This window comes from Loxodonta africana, chromosome 2 (assembly GCF_030014295.1).
Source record: "Loxodonta africana isolate mLoxAfr1 chromosome 2, mLoxAfr1.hap2, whole genome shotgun sequence".
Lineage (NCBI taxonomy): Eukaryota > Metazoa > Chordata > Mammalia > Proboscidea > Elephantidae > Loxodonta > Loxodonta africana.
The window spans coordinates 212,793,789-212,801,918 of NC_087343.1; positions in this window are offsets into that span (position 1 = coordinate 212,793,789).

Consider the following 8,130-nt stretch of genomic DNA (forward strand, 5'->3'; position numbering starts at 1 on the left):
GGCTGTCAATGATAGCATAATGTGCATAGACCTACAAGAAAGACTGGTTAATATAAATATTATTCAAATTTACACACCAACCACTAAGACCAAGTATGAAGAAATTGAAGATTTTTACCAAATTCTGCAGTCTGAAATTGATCGAACATGCAATCGAGGTGCATTAATAATTACTGGTGATTGGAATGCAAAACTTGGAAACAAAGAAGAATGATCAGTAGTTGGAAAATATGGTCTTGGTGATAGAAAGGATGCCAGAGATCACATGACAGAATTTTGCAAGACCGATGACTTCTTCATTGCAAATATCTTTTTTCATCAACATAAACGATGACTATACATGTGGATCTCATCAAATGGAATACACAGGAATCAAATTGACTACATCTGTGGAAAGAGACAATGGAGAAACTCAATATCATCAGTCAGAACAAGGCCAAGGCCAACTGCAGAACAGACCATCAATTGCGCATATGCAAGTCCAAGTAGAAGCTGTAGAAAATTAGAGCAAGTCCACGAGAGCCAAAATACACCTTGAGTATATCCCACCTGAATTTGGAGAGCAACTCAAGAATAGATTTGATGCATTGAACACTAATGACCAAAGACCAGATGAGCTGTGGGATAACATCAAGAACACTGTACATGAAGAAAGCAAAAGGTCATTAAAAAGACAGGAAAGAAAGAAAAGACCAAAATGGATGTCAGGAGAGACTCTGAAACTTGCTCTTCAAGGTAGTGTAGCTAAAGGAAATGGAAGAAATGATGAAGTAAAAGAGCTGAAGGGTGGCTTGAGAAGACAAAGTAAGGTATTATAATGAAATGTACAAAGACCTGCAGTTAGAAAACCAAAAGAGAAAAACACATTTGGCATTTTTCAAGCTGAAAGAACTGGAAAAAAAAAAATTCAAACCTCAAGTTGCAATACTGAAGGATTCTATGGGCAAAATATTGAACAATGCAGGAATCATCAAAAGAAGATGGAAAGGATACACGAATTCACTGTAACAAAGAACTGGTCGACTTTCAACTATTTAAGGAGGTAGCATATGATCAAGAACTGATGGTACTGAAAGAAGTCCATGCTGCACTGAAGACAAAAAGGCTCCAGAAATTGATGGAATACCAATTGAGATGTTTCAACAAACAGATGCAGCACTGTAGGTGCTCAGTCATCTGTGCCAAGAAATTAAGAAGACAGTTACCTGGCCAGTCTTCTGGAGGAGATCCATATTTGTGCCCATTCCAAAGAATAGTGATCCAACAGAATGCTGGAACTATCTAATAATATCATTAATATGACAGGCAAGTAAAATTTAGCTGAAGATAATTCAAGAGCTGTTGCAGCAGTACATCAACAGGAAACTGCCAGAAATTCAAGCCAGATTCAGAAGAGGACATAGAATGAGGGATATCATTGCTGATGGCAGATGGATCTTGGCTGAAATTGGAGAATACCAGAAAGATGTTTACCTGTGTTTCTTTGATTACGTAAAGGCATTCAGCTCTGTGGATCATAACAAATTATGGATAACATTGTAGAGAATGTGAATTCCAGAACACTTAATTGTGCTCATCAGGCAGTTGTTGGAACAGAACAAGGGGATACTGCATCATTTTAAGCCAGAAAAGGTGTGCATCATGGTTGTATCTTTTCACCATACCTATTCAATCTATATACTTAGCAAATAATCCAAGAAGCTGGACTACATGAAGAAGAACATGGCATCAGGATTGGAGGAAGGCTCATTAAACACCTGCGTTATTCAGATGACACAACCTTGCTTGCTGAAAGCGAAGAGGACTTGAAGCACTTACTAATGAAGATCAAAGACCACAGCCTTCATTACGGATTGCACCTCAACATAGAGAAAACAAAAATTCTCACAACTGGACCGATAAGCAACATCATGATAAATGGAGAAAATATTGAAGTTGTCAAGCGTTTCATTTTACTTGGATACACAGTCGACACCTGTTTTAGGCTGGGTTCTCTAGAGAAGTAAAACCAGTAAAGTGTATAAATATATATATAGAGAGATTTATATTAAGGAAATGGCTCACATGGTTGTAGAGGCTGGAAAGTCCCAAACCTTGGGTCAACTGGAGTGTTCTTATACTCACACGGCTGCAGGGGCTGGTGAATCCAAGATAGGCATGTCAAACAGCAGGGCTCTGGCTTACAGGCTGCAGAGACCAACGAATCCCAAGACCTGCAAGCAAATGGCAGGTAAGCTGCTAGTTCAAGTCCCAAGAACCAGAGGTCAGATGAATGGGAGCCAGCTACAGGATCCAGAGTGAGCAAAAGCCAGAAAGTCCACTTATATTGGGAGGCAGGCCACACCCCCAAGGAAATTTCCTTTCAACTAATTGGCTACTCACAGCAGATCCATTATGGATGTGATCACATTATATCAGATCTCCTCATGGAGGTGATTACCTCATTATATGAATGCCAAACTACATCATAACTGCCAAACACTGAGAATTGTGGCCCAGCCAAGTTGACACGCAACCTTAACAATCACAACGCCCATGGAACCAGCAGTCAAGAAATCAAACAATGTATTGCATTGGGCAAATCTACTGCAAAAGTGTTCAAAAGTGAAGATTTCACTTTGAGGACTAAGGTGTACTTGGCCCAAGCCATGGTATTTTTAATCACCTTATATGCATGGAAAAGTTAGACAATAAATAAGGATGACTTTGAGTTATAGAGTTGCTGAAGAATATTGAAGATACCATGGACTGCCAAAAAAAGAAGGAACAAAATCGGTCTTGGAAGAAGTACAGACAGAATTCTCCTTAGAAGTAAGGATGGTGAGACTTCATCTCACATACTTTGGACATGTTATCTGGAGGCACCAATCCTTGGAGAAGGACATCATTTTTGTAGAAGGTCAGTGAAAAAGAGGAAGACCCTTAAAGAAATAGATTGACACAGTGGCTGCAACAATTGGCTCAAGCATAGCAACGATTGTGAGGATGGCGCAGGACCGGGCAGTGTTTCATTCTGTTGTACATAGGGTCTCTATGAATCAAAACCAACTCGACTGCACATAACAGCAACAACAACATGATGTTAATGAGGCAGGATTAGAGTCAGTTATGTTAATGAGGTAGAGCTCATTGTACAAAATTAGGTTGTATATTGAGTCAATCTCTTTTGAGATATAAAAGACAGAATTGAGCAGAGTAGAGGTGAAATTCATGCCACCAAGAATGAAGAACCAGGAGAGGAGAATGTCCTTTGGTCCCGGGGCCCTTGCACTGAGAAGCTCCTAGACCAGGGGAAAATTGATAATGAGGAATTTCCTCCAGAGCTGACAAAGGGAGAAAGCCTTCCCCTGGAGCTGGCACCCTGAATTTGGACTTCTAGCCTCCTAAACTGTGAGAGAATCAACGTCCCTTTGTTAAAGCCTTCCGTTTGTTGTATTTCTGTTATAGCAGCACTAGATAATTAAGACAGGTGCCATGCATCTTATTTACATTATTACCAAGCTATCCAATCCCCTTTTGGGTCACAAGCACCTCATTTGCATAGTCCCACCTCATCATTTTGTGGGAGTTACAACGATTATGGCTAGAAGGGCCATATTAAGTAATTCACTGCATTGCAGATCACACAGCAAACTACGTTTCCATTTGACAGTTTCTACACAAACTGTTTAGTGACATTAATTTATTTTTCCCAACATGTCAACATTTCTCTTTTATTGCATTCTGGTGTTACCATTTCCAGTACTCTAGTTTCCCTGCCGTCTTATCTTCTCATCTTAACCTTAGAGTAATGTTTTTCTTTTGGTCTCATACAGATGATTTTCTAATGGAGCAACATACTCAGGGGTAATATCCTTTATTTTGTGTGCCAATCTGGTATTTCACCAAAAGGTGACCTCAGAGGATAGTTTGATTCAAAGTTTAAAGAGCATCTCAGGGCAATAATCTTAGGGAGTCCTCTAGTCTCAACTGGTCCAGTAAGTCTGGAATTTTTAAGATTTTGAATTCCGTTCTGCATTTTCCTCCTGTTGTATGAGAGTCCATTTATTGTGGCCCTGATTAGAATGGTCAGTAGTGCTAGCTGGGCACCATCTAGTTTTTCTGGTCTCAGGGTAGATGAAGCCATGGCTCAGGTAGGCTATCAGTCCTGTAGACTAGTTTCTTCTCTGAGACTTTAGTTTCCTTCATTCTCTTTTGCTCCCAATGGGTAGAGAACAATCATCGTAACTTAGATGGCTGCTCACAAGATTTTAAGACTCCAGACACCACTCACCTCACTAGTATACAGCACACGAATTTTGTAAACTGTGTTATGCCAATTAACTGAGTTATCCCATGATAGTAAGGTCCTAAGCCTTCAAACCCAGAAAGCCAATCTTGCAAGGTGTTTGGTTATGTCTGAAAAGTATCTGTGTCTTCTATGAATATATATGTGTGTATACACATATCTGTACATATACTTGCATATAGATACTTCTATCTGTGCACTCGTATGTACCTGCCCATACACGTATATGTCTATACACATACATATGTGACCATATGCTTGTTTTTTGGTTATTGCTGGTGTTTTTCTCAAATTATGTCATATTCTTTAGCACAAACATCCTTTTCTCTTGTGCGCTTCATAGTAACATCACTTATTTTAGTCAAGTTGTGCTCATTATATCCACTTTTGTGCTACTTTTCTCATCACCAAAAATAACAAGTATCTACCATCTAGAGAGTGAGTCCTCCTTCCCCTCCCACTCATTCCTGGTAACAACCAATGAACATTGGTTTCTGTATACACCTACTCCTCACTTATCAGCTATCTCATTATACAATATTTTGCATTAATGGCGATAGTAAAAATCTACTATCTGACTATTTTGCACATTAACAATGTGTGCCTGGCAGTAACAAACATCAAGCTGTAAGGCGATAGTAATGCTGGCTGTGACGGTTAAGGTTTGGCCATGATCTCAGTGGTTTGGTAGTTATGTAATGATGTAATTTGTCAGTTATATGATGATGTAGTCATACTCCATTTTGCAATCTGATGTGGTCATCTTCTGTTTTCGCATAGTGCTGATTTTTGCATAACATCTGGTCTTTGGAACCTAACCATGTTCATAAGTGAGGAGTGGGTGTATATATGTGCATTCTTGTCTTCTTTGTTTTCTGAATATTTCTGCTGAGTTTTAATTGTCTTTCCCACTGATAACATGGGATTCATTTTCTGGCTTCTAGTACGTCCATTTTGTTGACTCCTCTTAAAGTTTATACTCTGTGAGAACCCAGTTTAATTAACCCTTGGTACAATTCACTGGGGCAAGGATTTGGCAGGTTGGTGATGCAGTGGTTGAAGCAATAGACTACTAATTGAAAGGTCGGTGCTTTGATACTTCTGTAGAAATTTATAGGCTTGGAAACCCTGTGGGGTCACTGTGAGTCGAAATTGACTTGATGACAGTGGATTTGGTTTGCAGTTTTTGGGGTAGTTTTTAACAGGTTTTTAGTTATATTTGAGAAAACCCCTCCAAAAGAGGTAGTTGGCTAAGGCCAGTGATATTGGGAAAGATAATAATGGCATAAAGTGAGTCCAGCTGTAGTAAATACACCTTGCATTTTATTGAAATAGCAGCAGTTGGATAGACCTTCTTCATCTCAGGACCTTCATTAGCTTATCATCATGGAAATAAGTTAATCTAGGCAAGGTGGTGGCTCCCATTAACAAACCGAGGAAGTTACGTTCTGAAAATTGAAGTTACAAGATGAAAAAAACAAAATAAAACAACTTTTTCTTTGCTTATGACTGACGAATGTTAGTCTCAAGAATGAGGAAAAAACAGATGTCTTCGGTACCTACGGCTGCTGTAACACAAATTATACAAGTGGATAGCTTTAAAGAACAGGAATTTATTTTCGAACAGTTCTGGAGGCTAAAGTCCAGATCAGGGCCTCAGCTATGGCAATTCTTTCCTTGTCGGTAGTCCTGGGCATTCCTTGGTGTTCTTGGCTTATAAATGATCCTTCCAAGGTACCTGTTTCTGCCATGTGTGTTGCTGTGTCTAATCTTTTCTTTCTATAATTCAGAAGTGATTAGATTTAGAAACCGTTCTACTTGTGTTGTTGTTGTTAGGTGCCATCGAGTTGGTTCCGACTCATAGCGACCCTATGTGCAACAGAACGAAACGCTGTCGGGTCCTGCGCCATCCTTACAATCGTTGTTATGCTTGAGCTCATTGTTGCAGTCACTGTGTCAATCCACCTTGTTGAGGGTCTTCCTCTTTTCCGCTGACCTTGTACTTTGTCAAGCATGATGTCCTTCTCCAGGAACTGATCCCTCCTGACAACATGTCCAAAGTATATAAGATGCGGTCTCGCTATCCGTGCTTCTAAGGAGCATTCTGGTTGTACTTCTAAGACAGATTTGTTCGTTCTTTTGGCAGTCCATGGTATATTCAGTATTCTTCGCTGTTCTACTTGGGTATGGTCTAATGAACACAACAAAGAAAACCCTATTTTCTATTGACAGGTATACAAAAAAACCAAACCCAGTGCTGTTGAGTTGATTCCAACTCATAGCGACCCTATAGGACAGAATAGAACTGCCCCACAGAGTTTCCAAAGAGCGCCTGGTGGATTCGAATTGCCAACCTTTTGGTTAGCACCCATAGCACTTAACCACTATTAACCACTACGCCACCAGGGTTTCCTAATTAGTCATTTAAAAGCAAAATTGATTACTGCCGTGGAGTCATCTCAGATTCACAGCGATCTTCTGTACAACACAATGAAACGTTGCCTGTGCCCATTCCTGTGCCATCCTTACACTTGCCAGCATGAAGGAGTCCATCATTGCAGCTATTGTGCCAATCCATCTCACCCAGGGTCTCCGCTGCTCTCAATGGCCCTGTAGTTCACCAAACATGATATCCTCCTCCAGCGATTGATCCCTCCTGATGACATGGAAAGCAAGTGAGTTGGACAATGTTCTGTTGTGACCCATAAAGTTTGCGTTAGTTAATTTTTAGAAGTAGGTCTCCTACTCTGAGTCTAGAAGCTGTCCTGAAACCATGGATGACCCTGTTGGTGTTTGAAATACTGGTGGCATAGCTTACAGCTCAGAGCAGCATACAAGCCACCTCAGTATGACAAACTGACAGACCGGTGGTGGTTAAAAGGAATGCCCAACCTCATAACGTTTTCTTCCCCATCAATTTCTTTCTTCTATCAGGCCCCATTTTCAACGTAACCTGGAAATTTGAAGGGAGAGTGAGGCTTTACTGTGATCTTTCCCAATACTTCATTACAATCATATTCTGGACACTCGTTACCAGGAAGAAGTTTATGAGCTTTCCTGGAAATTCAAGGTGTCTTTGATCTTTTTGGGGGGCCCTGGTGGCACAGTGGTTAAGCGTTTGGCTGCTAACCAAAGGGTCAGCAGTTGTAATTCACCAGCTGCTCCTTGGAAACCCTGTGGGGGCAGTTCTACTCTGTCCTACAGGGTCCCTATGGGTAGGAATCAACTTGACTGCAACAGGTTTGGTTTTTTTGGTTGTTCTTTTTCTGTAGTGCCTCTTAGTCTTTATCAAGAAACTCTAGTACCCATGACTTCAGAAGTATTTAACCCAGAAACAGAGCTCTGTGGGCCCCATTACAATTTGCACTAATGGTTCAAAATTAATTATGAGATAGCCAGACTGAACAGCCTGGATCCTGCTTCTGACCTCTGGTTCTTGGGACATGAGCCAGCATCCTGCAGTCTTACCTGCAGATTTTGAGATTCACCAGTGCCCACGCATCAGTCAGTTTGTTGTACTGTGGGGGCTTATGCGTTGCTGTGATGCTGGAAGCTATGCTACCTATATTCAAATACCAGCAGGGTCATCCACTGTGGACAGGTTTCAGCTAACCTTCCAGGCTAAGACGGACCAGGAAGAAGGACCCAGCGGTCTGCTTCTGAAAAGAATTAGCCAGTGAAAATCTTATGAAAAGCAGCAGAGCATTGTCTGATATAGTGCCAGAAGATGAGCCCCTCAGATTGAAAGCCACTCAAAATACGACTGCTGCGACAATGGGCTCAAGCATAACAACGATTTTGAGAATGGTGAAGGACCCGGCAGTCTTTCCTTATGTTGTACA